This window comes from Micropterus salmoides, unplaced genomic scaffold (assembly GCF_014851395.1).
Source record: "Micropterus salmoides isolate LMB-PRFRI ecotype aquatic unplaced genomic scaffold, ASM1485139v1 Ms_hic_scaffold_2, whole genome shotgun sequence".
Classification (NCBI taxonomy): Eukaryota; Metazoa; Chordata; class Actinopteri; order Centrarchiformes; family Centrarchidae; genus Micropterus; species Micropterus salmoides.
The window spans coordinates 43,604,933-43,615,168 of NW_024041150.1; the positions used below are offsets into that span (position 1 = coordinate 43,604,933).

Genomic DNA, 10,236 nt, shown 5'->3' on the forward strand with positions numbered 1-10,236 from the left:
TACTAGTTACTCATTACTACTCAAAAAAGCAATAACATTACTTTACTTATTACTCAGTGATAAAAGTAGCCAGTTACGTTACTCAATGTTCCTATATTACTTTACTTCACTACTATATTACTGTTTTGGTCAGGGGCATAGTGTAGACGGTGCCGCTGCACTAGGGTCCTTTACAGGAGCGGCCCCGCCAAGTTACGAGCTGGTCTTTGTCACTTACATGGAAAAAATGCATCAAATTTCATTCATTCATCACACACTTTCACCTTAATGTATTATATCTAAGATGATCAAGTGCTATATATACATTCATGTGAGCATTTCCCCTTTTGCAGTTGTGTCTGACACCACAGACGTATGTGTGTAAAACTGCTGACTGCAATCAGTAGTTTTACACACAGACGTCTATAGCAAGCAGTAGGCTTTATAAGGTACACGGTGAAATATAAAAGAAATAGATTCCACAGATTCAACAGAATGAATTTAGTCTTATTGTCTTTGGCCCACATATGCAGTGATGATTGCTGGGTAATATGTATGTGGCTGCCCAATCTTAAGTTTCTATATGCTCTTGTGACAAGACTCCAGAAATCAGGTGAAACACAAAATCTGACCAGTAGACTAGCAGAGCACACATGCAAGCTAGAAGTGATGCTATTCACACATAAAAGTAGTTTCAAGAGGAGACAGGAGAGAAAAGAACAGGAGGAGAGGGTCGCAAATGACATTGTTTTGGCTTGCCGCTGTTTTAAAGGCTGATATCAGTTCGGGGACAGGTCACCGCTGAGTAGGACTACCTGTTTAATTGTGTGCTTGTGCATGTGGGTGTTAAACTGCGCTGTAGCTGGCCTGTTTTCAGGACATGGCGTTCATCATGAGTAGGCCACTTTTCCTTCTTATTCACCACCATAATGTCTTTCCTCTCTGTCGAAGAGGAATGTGGTTGCCGTGATTCGGGAAATTAATGTACTGAAATTGCCCGTAAGTCTGCCTCATTTCAGCTCACTGCACACCTCCCCTGCACTCGGCCGTTTGTAGTGACGTTTCAGTAACAGCTGTTACAAGTGCTGTTAGTATTTTTACTGCTGCTGCTGGTATATTAACTGCTAGTGTTGGCGCTACCTGCAACACATGTAATAATACTACTGCTGTACTAATAATTTCATTATTCTTCATGTAGAATATAATATAATGAGTTGTGTTATAGACTCTGTAAAAGGCAGCAGGTTTGACAGTTTTCTTCTTCTTACTACTGTGAAAGGTGAAAGACCAAATATAACTGGAGGGTATTTATCTGAAACAGGGAACTAGACAACAAAATAAGTTCACACATTTCAGCACAAAAATAGACAAACACACACCCAGCTTAAACAGATCACACTATAGTGAGAAACGACACCAGCGTCAGACCTCAGCTCACTGGAATCAACAGGAGGAAGTTGCTGTGGTTTAGATGCAGAGCACAACCAAGTGTCTTTGGTCTGCTGAGTCCATCTTCTCTTTAATTTAAAATAATTTAAGCACTTAATAAACCTATAATTTACATTTAAACAAGCCGATCAATAATGTTTGAGTGAGACCCAACAGTAAAACTGTTAATCAATTGTATGTGAGATCTGTAAATCTGCACATTTATAATTCGTGTGTCATCATTCAAGTGTTTTTAAAGAAAGCAGTAAACTGGACGACCACAGAGCTGTTAGCTTCTGTTAGCAGATTCATCGCAGGGCACAAAACCAACATTATCATTAACCTAAACAGAGAACGCAACGCAGTCTGAAACCTTTATGGGCTAAAAAACATTGATTTTACATTTGATTTTTTTTGATAACATTTATATCATCTCCTCATTTCAGAAAAATGTCCTCACAAGGTCTAAAATTCAACTTGGTCCTCACACATAAGAATAAGAACGCACACTCACTGTCCCTGAAAACCAGAATCAATAAAACATTGTTACCTTTGCTGCGTCTGATTGGCTGATGTAGGTCTGTGATGTCATCATCCCCAGCTTCTTCTTCAGCGGCTGAATGAACCAAAATGAGCAGAAATTTAAATCAATGAAGATCATGTGATTCGATCAAAAGCTCCACAGCTCACTAAATGGACCCTGTGGTGAGATTGTTTTATTAACAGCAGCAATGTGATTTATGAGAATCCTGATGGACGTCTGACTTAAAGAAACAGTTTGTAACTTGTTATTATTTGTACGTCCAGAAGTGTTAATAGAAATGTGTCAACAGTAAAATGTGACTAAGTGAACTGCACACTGGAGTCTGTAACTAACCTTTAGGTTTCCTGTGGAGGCATCGTCTCACCAGTAGAACCAGAAGAACCAGAAGAACCAGAACCAGAGAAAGATAGAGCGGCCAACCACAATACAGAGGGAGAAGTAGAGGAGGAACCATAGAGAGGAGGTAAGGAAGAGGAGGAACCATGAGGAGGGTTGAGGAGACTTGTAGTGGTGGGTTTCACTAAATTGAACAATAATTATAATTAAAGATATAATTAAAAAATAAATGGATAATTTATTGAACAGCATGCTAAAAGAAAGACACAGCAGTAATTCATAATGTCAGTCTGGTTTAGAGTTAAAAAGATCATATCAAACGGTGGGTTGAACTCTGACAGATTTCACTCTTTTTCTTTGCAGATTGCAAAGTTAGAAATGTTGTCACATCATGAATCATCTCTGCTGTCCTGAAACCTGCTGAACTCAATGTAGAAAACAAAACAAGGTCAGTTTGAGAATTATCTTTGAGCTCCTCACCTGTGACAGAGATCCAGCTGGATGGAGACTCTCCACGACCTCTGATGTTACACTTGTAGAGGCCTTCATCAGACTTGTTAACATGGTGGATGGTCATGTGACCTGTAGGCTCAGTCCTGATGAGGGAGCCATCTTTATAGAAACCAGCTGGGAGGTTGGAGGGAGGGGTCTTGTTTTACAGTGCAGAGTGACATCATGTCCCTCCATCACAGGGAGGACAGGACTCTGCAGGATCACTGGTCCACCTCAACACAGAGACAAACTACAGCATTTCATCATTTACACACAGCTTCATCAACACTAACTCCACAGTCTGATCTTACCAGTGACAGTGATGTGATGGTGTTACTGGTTGCTCCCTCTCTGGACTCACACCAGTAAACTCCACTGTCCATGGGTATGTAGCTGATGTACAGGAAGAACCAGCTGATCTTCCCCAGCCAGCTCCACACTGAGTCCTGGTTCTGGTTGTGTTCCTCCTCAGCGTCCATCCAGCAGAGCTGTCGTCCTCCTCACAGCTCAGAGAGACAGACTCTCCTTCAAACAGCTGAGAGCTGCTGGGACTCACAGTCAGAGAGGCTGGAGGGGATACGTTACATTTTTAGCTAAATGACCAGATGTCTCACAGTGAAAGCTTGACACTTGTTTGGGAACGACAGGAAATGCTAAACTAATCAGCACAATGTGGTTACTAACACACTGGGCAACAGTACTTTCCCCCCATGGCTCGGACATCAACAGCACAGTTGGTTTGAAGTAATTAGCTGGGGGAAACAGACCAGCTTTTTTATTATTATTTCCAACCAGCCCAAAGAAGTTAGTTATTCAAGCATTTGTTAATCATCAAAAACAATAAAGGAAATATCATCAATTTATCATTTATTTCAATATATTGCAGGACAGAATTCAGGGAGGAATTTATAATGATTGATTGATGAATAAAAGTTTGCAACTGCATTATGAAGAAAGATTCACAAAACATTTTCTGTGACATTTTGTTAAACTGATTCATGCATGCCGTGTATTTTTTATATTTATTTAAGGTGCCCTTCCAGTCAAGAAAATGGGATGCAGCCATGTAGGCAGCCCTACATGCTGGAAAATGAGTTGACTCTAAAAGCGTGTTTTTATCACAGAGGTGTAATAGTTAGTAGTCTTTAATCTTTTTGATTATAAATGTATCACTGCTTTCTGTTCACTGGTGCTCCAACACATGAAGCTTTTTTGGCCCTCAGCACCTGACTTCCCACAGTTATGTCTCACACAGTTTTGGTGGTTAAGTTTTTGATTTTTTTCACTTTTGAAAATTTTTACGCATAATGAAAGTTGGATTCTTGGATTTTTACTTTAACATACATGAAGTGACAAAATTCATCCTTCAAAATTTACACTATGAACCAATTACAGTTTCAAGACTTTTGTGCATTTGAATTATGGATTGTGGATCAAATCTGATTGAACTTGTATCCTGGTCAACTTGTCCTTGTTTTTAGAGACTTTCTTTCTTTTTGGTAGCTTCAAGTCTGTTTTTGTGTAGTGGTTGTAAATAATCTTGGTAATTTGTTTAGTTAGTATTAAAACATTCTCTCTTTTTGTGTTTGTGTCCAAACACTTTACAGAACACACATTTTGTATTAGTTTTAACCAGAAAGCGTTATGCGAACAGCTTTTGACTGTCAGAGTTCACTCACCTCCGCTGGTCCTGCAGCTCAGCAGAGAGATCAGCACTGAAGAGAAACCAGAGATTTAACATAAAACCAGACCAGACAGAGAACTGGGAAACTTTGAGTTTTACTGCTCCAAAAATACAGCAATATCTTCCCTAAACCCTTAATTAATGTACGGTGTGTTTGTGGATATTAAATGTCTCAATAGTATTATACATAAGAACTTTTCTGAAACACTTTAGTGAAACAAAAATTTAAATAATCATGAATTCTACTTAATTAATAAAGTAACTATTAAAGACGTCTGTTTCAGATTGAATAAAGGAAGAAAAACACATTAAATATATCGCAGACTCTGTGATGTCCACTTTGGTGATGCTCTGTTCTGCTTTAGCTCTTTGAGACGTAGCACGTCATTTCATTTCAGTAGCCTCATAATGGTTGCTGCACCTGCTGCGGTGTCCATAGACTTTTTATTTATTGTCAATTTTTTTCCCTCTTTTCAGGTAAATTCTAAAATGATGCAAAAACTATTCAAATTGCTGAACAATGAATAACTGTTTGATCACCACATTAGTGAGTTTCTAGTTTTTGCTACTTTCCCCTGTGGTGATCAATCAGTTCTAACGGGTGAATAATAACAGTTTACAGTTATTTCAGTTTTGGCAGATTGTACTTACAGAGCAGAAAAGATGTCTGTTCCATTGCACCACCACTCAGTCCGTCCAGTTAAACTCTCTTCCTTCCTCTTTGAAGGGGAGGGTAGTGACGGTTTCTCTCCTTCATTTATAAAATTGGTCATGTGGTTTGTCTTCTTCACACTAGAGCTTATCAGGAGACACGGGGCCCTACACAGAGAGTTTAATCACATGCAGGAAGTGACAGCGCTGCAGGCTTAACATGAAGGTGGGCTGATCTGAGATCACTAAGAGACAGATTCATTAGAGAGAAGGATGTAAAGTTCCTCAATGGAGATTATCTGTAAATATCTGTGTTATGAAGATTTCTCATTTTAAAATGGACAAAAACATTTTGTAGAAGTTTAGATCAAACTTCTGTTCTTGGAGTTGCAGAGTCTTTGAACAAGTGATCAAAACTGTGGTTCATATCTGAAGTTTAATGGTCACTGAGAGTCCTGTTTTTTGTTTTAACCAGTTTTAAATTGAAGTGATAAAGATCCAGAACAGTGAAACTGTTATTTTTTATTAAATGCTTGAATCAGTCCAAAGGCCCTTTTCTCATATCGGGGTCCCATCTCTAAAGATGAACATGCTGGACGTTACTGGATTTTAAGAATAGGGACGTTCACTCTGTCATCCTGCTGGCTGCAGAGTAACTCTGCTGACATCTGGTGTTTTAAAAGAAACTCACACAGTTTGTGAATCAACATGACTTCCTGGAAATAGGCATTATTTACTCAGTCACATGTTACATTTTTGTAACTGGTGTATTGTATATTCTTTGAATGTGTTATTTAATGTGTTTTCAGTTGAAGGGTAGGGAATTTTGTTCAGGCATGAAAAAATGCAAAGTAAATTACCGTGTCATTCTTACATATTCTTATTTTCTAAACATGAGAAGCTGGGTGGTGATGGCGCAGTGGATAAGACACATGCCTCTGGTGTGAGAGATCTTGGTTAAGTTCCCCACTGTGACATGTCCACCAATGTGTCCTTGACACTTAACCCCTAGTTGGAGCACCCTAAATTTCGTTGTACCTTCACAGTGCAATGACAATAAAGACTATTCTATTCTATTCCTAGTTGCTCCACAGGCGTGCGACCTCTGACATCCTTAGTAGTTTTAAGTCGCTTTGGATAAAAGTAAAATGAATAAATGAGAAGCTTCACACTGACTAAAGCGTGCTCAGATATACACTGCTCAAAAAAATAAAGGGAACACTTAAACAACACAATGTAACTCCAAGTCAGTCACACTCCTGTGAAATTAGGAAGCAACACTGATTGACAATCAATTTCACATGCTGTTGTCCAAATGGAAAAGACAACAGGTGGAAATTATAGGCAATTAGCAAGACACCCCCAATAAAGCAGTGGTTCTGCAGGTGGTGACCACAGACCACTTCTCAGTTCCTAGTCTTCCTGGCTGATGTTTTGGTCACTTTTGAATGTCTCGCTCCATCCACCACGCCACGTGCACCACAGACTGTCCAGGAGTTGGCGGATGGTTTAGTCCAGGTCTGGGAGGAAATCCCTCAGGAGACCATCCGCCACCTCATCAGGATCATGCCCAGGCGTTGTAGGGAGGTCATACGTGGAGGCCACACACACTACTGAGCCTCATTTTGACTTGTTTCAAGGACATTACATCAAAGTTGGATCGGCCTGTAGTGTTTTTCCACTTTGATTTTGAGTGTGACTCCAAATCCAGACCTCATGGGTTGATAAATTTGATTTTCATTGATAATTTTTGTGTGATTTTGTTGTCAGCACATTCAACTATGTAAAGAAAGGAGTATTTAATGAGATTATTTCATTCATTCAGATCTAGGATGTGTTATTCTAGTGTTCTCTTTATTTTTTTGAGCAGTGTGTTTGATCAGGGAACATACCAGTAAAGCTACTGGCACTCTGCTCAGTGCCCAACTAACACCAACATTGTTGGCAGTAGCTGCTTTCAGTCTTCAGAAAGTTCAGAAAAACAACTGTCAGTTCCACACTGACCAGACAGAAACTGACCAGAAAGGGTTTTTTTGCCTTTTATTTTATTATTATACTCACAAGGTCGAGGCTGCAATCCCTTTTTGTCGAATGGAAACCTACTTGTTACTGGGTGTATCGGCCTTTTAAAGGTATTCAATAGGTTAAAAGGACTGGGTGAGCTATGATCAGCCATAACTCAAATATAATGCTAATAAATGAAATCAAGTCTTTTGGTAAGTGCAAAACTGAATTGGCTATATGGACTGTACTGGCCATTTAAATGTTGGTGGTAATAAGGACTGATTGAGCTATACTCTATATACTATACTATACTTGGCAAGTGCAATACTACAAACAACATATTTTAACTGGTAAAAGGTGGGTTGGTTGGCAAAGAGCAAGCAAGATAATTGCAAGAGAGACACTTCCTTTATTTTATTTATAGCCTAACCAGCTGTGAATCATGTTAATTAAAGACTACAGTCTGTTTTCCAAATATAAACAAGGATATTAAACATATAGGCCTGCCAAACACAAATTTCATCTGCAACAACAGACTAATTTTATTGCTTATAATAACATTTGTCAGGCCTGATGAACTGCAAACAATTTAACTGGGATTATTCTGTTAGAGGAAACATTAAGTTTCACAAAGACATACCTTTGCTACCACGGAAATAAAGGTGACGCTTATTTGCACATATTATTGGCCTGCTACCAACTGAAAATGACTGACGGAGCACACTGATCCAACGGTCGGTGTTGGTTGAAGTCGGTCGCCGTTTGTCGGGGCAGTGTGCAAGCAGCTTTAGAATAAAAAGTAAAAGTACCTCATTGCTGTGAAAGGCTTCTTTCAGCATTTGATGTTGAGTTTGAAGTCCAGTGATGTCTGATATGTTTCACTTTATCTCATCATGAATGTGAATTCGGTGGAGTAAAGTAAGCCTATGAAGTCCCTCATAAGTGTTAAAGTATCCATGTATATGTTGTTTGTTGTCTTTTTATCAAAACTAGATACCATGTTAGGCAGAGGTGGAAGCAACCATTTAAATTTACTCTTATTCCTGTAACAAAGTCTGAGTCAGTTACTTTTCAAATAAGTTTAAATTAACAGTAATCAGTAATTTTACTTTAACTACCTTTTTTATTTTAGTAGAAGTATTGTACTTCCAGAGTAAAAACAAAAGTTAGATGAAAAAGTCCTGATAAACCAGTTCACAAAAAGTGACATTGACGAGCTACTTTCTGCTCACGGCTGCATGATCTTCTCCCTCGTCTGCCAACAGAGAGAGAACGGGAACAGGTGAGCGTCACATTGCACCCAGAGAACCTGATACAGAGAGGGCAGAGAGTACCGGCAGTTTGAAGCCGTACGCTAGAAAAAAGTCCCACTTCAAGCTGCTCTGAACAGTTTCATAGTATGAACCTAGACTGTTATGTGAGACCGTTTGGATGTGTAGAAGAACACAGAACATGAATTAACATCTGATCAAGTTAGCAAGTTATGCTGCTACATGCGTAAATATGCACAGGGAGACACTTCACCTGTTTCACCCAGCCGCTATTCAGTGTTCATTTTTATGATCCTGCCTGCCCATCAACACATCCCATTCAACAATAACAACATCAGTTGACCTAATTAGAAATGTCCCGATTCGATATTAATGAACAAAAGACCACCGTAGAGTCCTGCTCCCGCCATGGGGTTGGATAGTCCAGCTGCATGCCACTCCTCTTTTCAACATCATGTCTGGCGAAAAGACTTCCGCAAAGAATGCATCGCTGTATCCTCGCTTATAGCTCCTCCAGCACGCCTCCTCACTCCTCATTTTTCTACATTTTAAGCATTGAGCTGTTGATCAATTTGTGGGTCACAGGCAGGAGGATGGAGGAGACGAGGAGGCACAAAATGGGAGAAAGGTGACTTCTAAATTTACCTTTACATATAGTGAGTTGAGCACAGCCTTTCTGCTGTTTTTTGTCTGTTCCTTTACAGGAACAAGTGTTAATTTAGCTCAAAATGTTTTTGAGAACTTTCTGTGTAATAGTTCACAGAATGTCATTTAGGCTGTGAGAAGAAAAACAACAAAGTCACTGATGGATGTAACTCACTATCCAGAGGAGAATTTCACAAAACAACTGCGTTAGCGTTTTTCTTTGTGTGTTTGCCGCCCGGATGAAGTGACTGAGGGGCAGTAAAAAAACGCAAGGGGGTCAAATCTTTTTATATATTAAAATAGTAGGTTATCATCCTGATGTACCAATTTATATAGTCGTACGTCACCACCCCGTTTTAACAACTAAGCAACTTTTACAACTTTGAGCACAAAATTAAGCTATTTGTCAAAAAATATTTGGCAAACTATGTGGGTAATCAACATTGTAAGGAAATGACTCAAAAATATGATATATCATAGAAATGTCAAAATACACTGGAGGGGGGCTTTCAATATTAAGAAGGACACTGTTAGGCATTTTAAATACAAACAAGAATAACATAAACAGATTAAATGTTTACCGTTGTGTTTCTTACATCACCACCCGAGTCAACTTACACTGATGTCGTTCCACGTTTGTACAAAATAGCTTCTGGTATTGATAGAAAACACACGGGAGTTGCTGATCACAACAAAAATGATTTCTGTCTGTAACGTCATCTTTTAAAATGAAGTTTATCTAAAAAGTGTTTCATTCGTCCGGGCTCTCCCCTATAGTCGCCGTTGCAATGCCAGTCCATGAATTTGGAGGGCGGAGCTTCTGAGGGAGTGAAGGGAGTTTGTTTGGCGGGTTCAAATATCAACAATCTTTCAGCTGAGCTCCTTTCTATCCCCTTAGATGTGTTAACAGTCTGGTAACGTGTTGTGAATTTATTTCCGCACTAATGTCAGTGTATTGTCTGTGGAGATCAACATGCCATGATTCATAACCATTTTGGGAAAACTACTCCGTAAAGTGAATTTGCTGATTTATACAAAAAATGTCAACTTGCTAATAGAAATGTAAGCGGCCCTCCTGAGCCTTCACCTGACTGGTTTAGAGATCCTCACGTTTAGTCCGTCTGAACTTCCTATTACCCACATCTCTTTGAAAGGAATAGTTCAATTGTTCAATGTTTTAGAAACACTCTGTAGTCAAGTCG

General features: G+C 39.2%; 1 long non-coding RNA gene across 1 annotated transcript; it reads right to left on the reverse strand.

Moving 5' to 3' along the window:
• Positions 1-4,217: 4,217 nt before the first annotated feature.
• On the reverse strand, positions 4,218-9,937 carry LOC119911712. Its single transcript, XR_005445995.1, has 3 exons — positions 9,653-9,937; positions 5,115-5,282; positions 4,218-4,494 (listed from the first exon to the last, which is right to left on the reverse strand). It is a non-coding gene; the product is annotated as an uncharacterized LOC119911712 (long non-coding RNA).
• Positions 9,938-10,236: the final 299 nt, after the last annotated feature.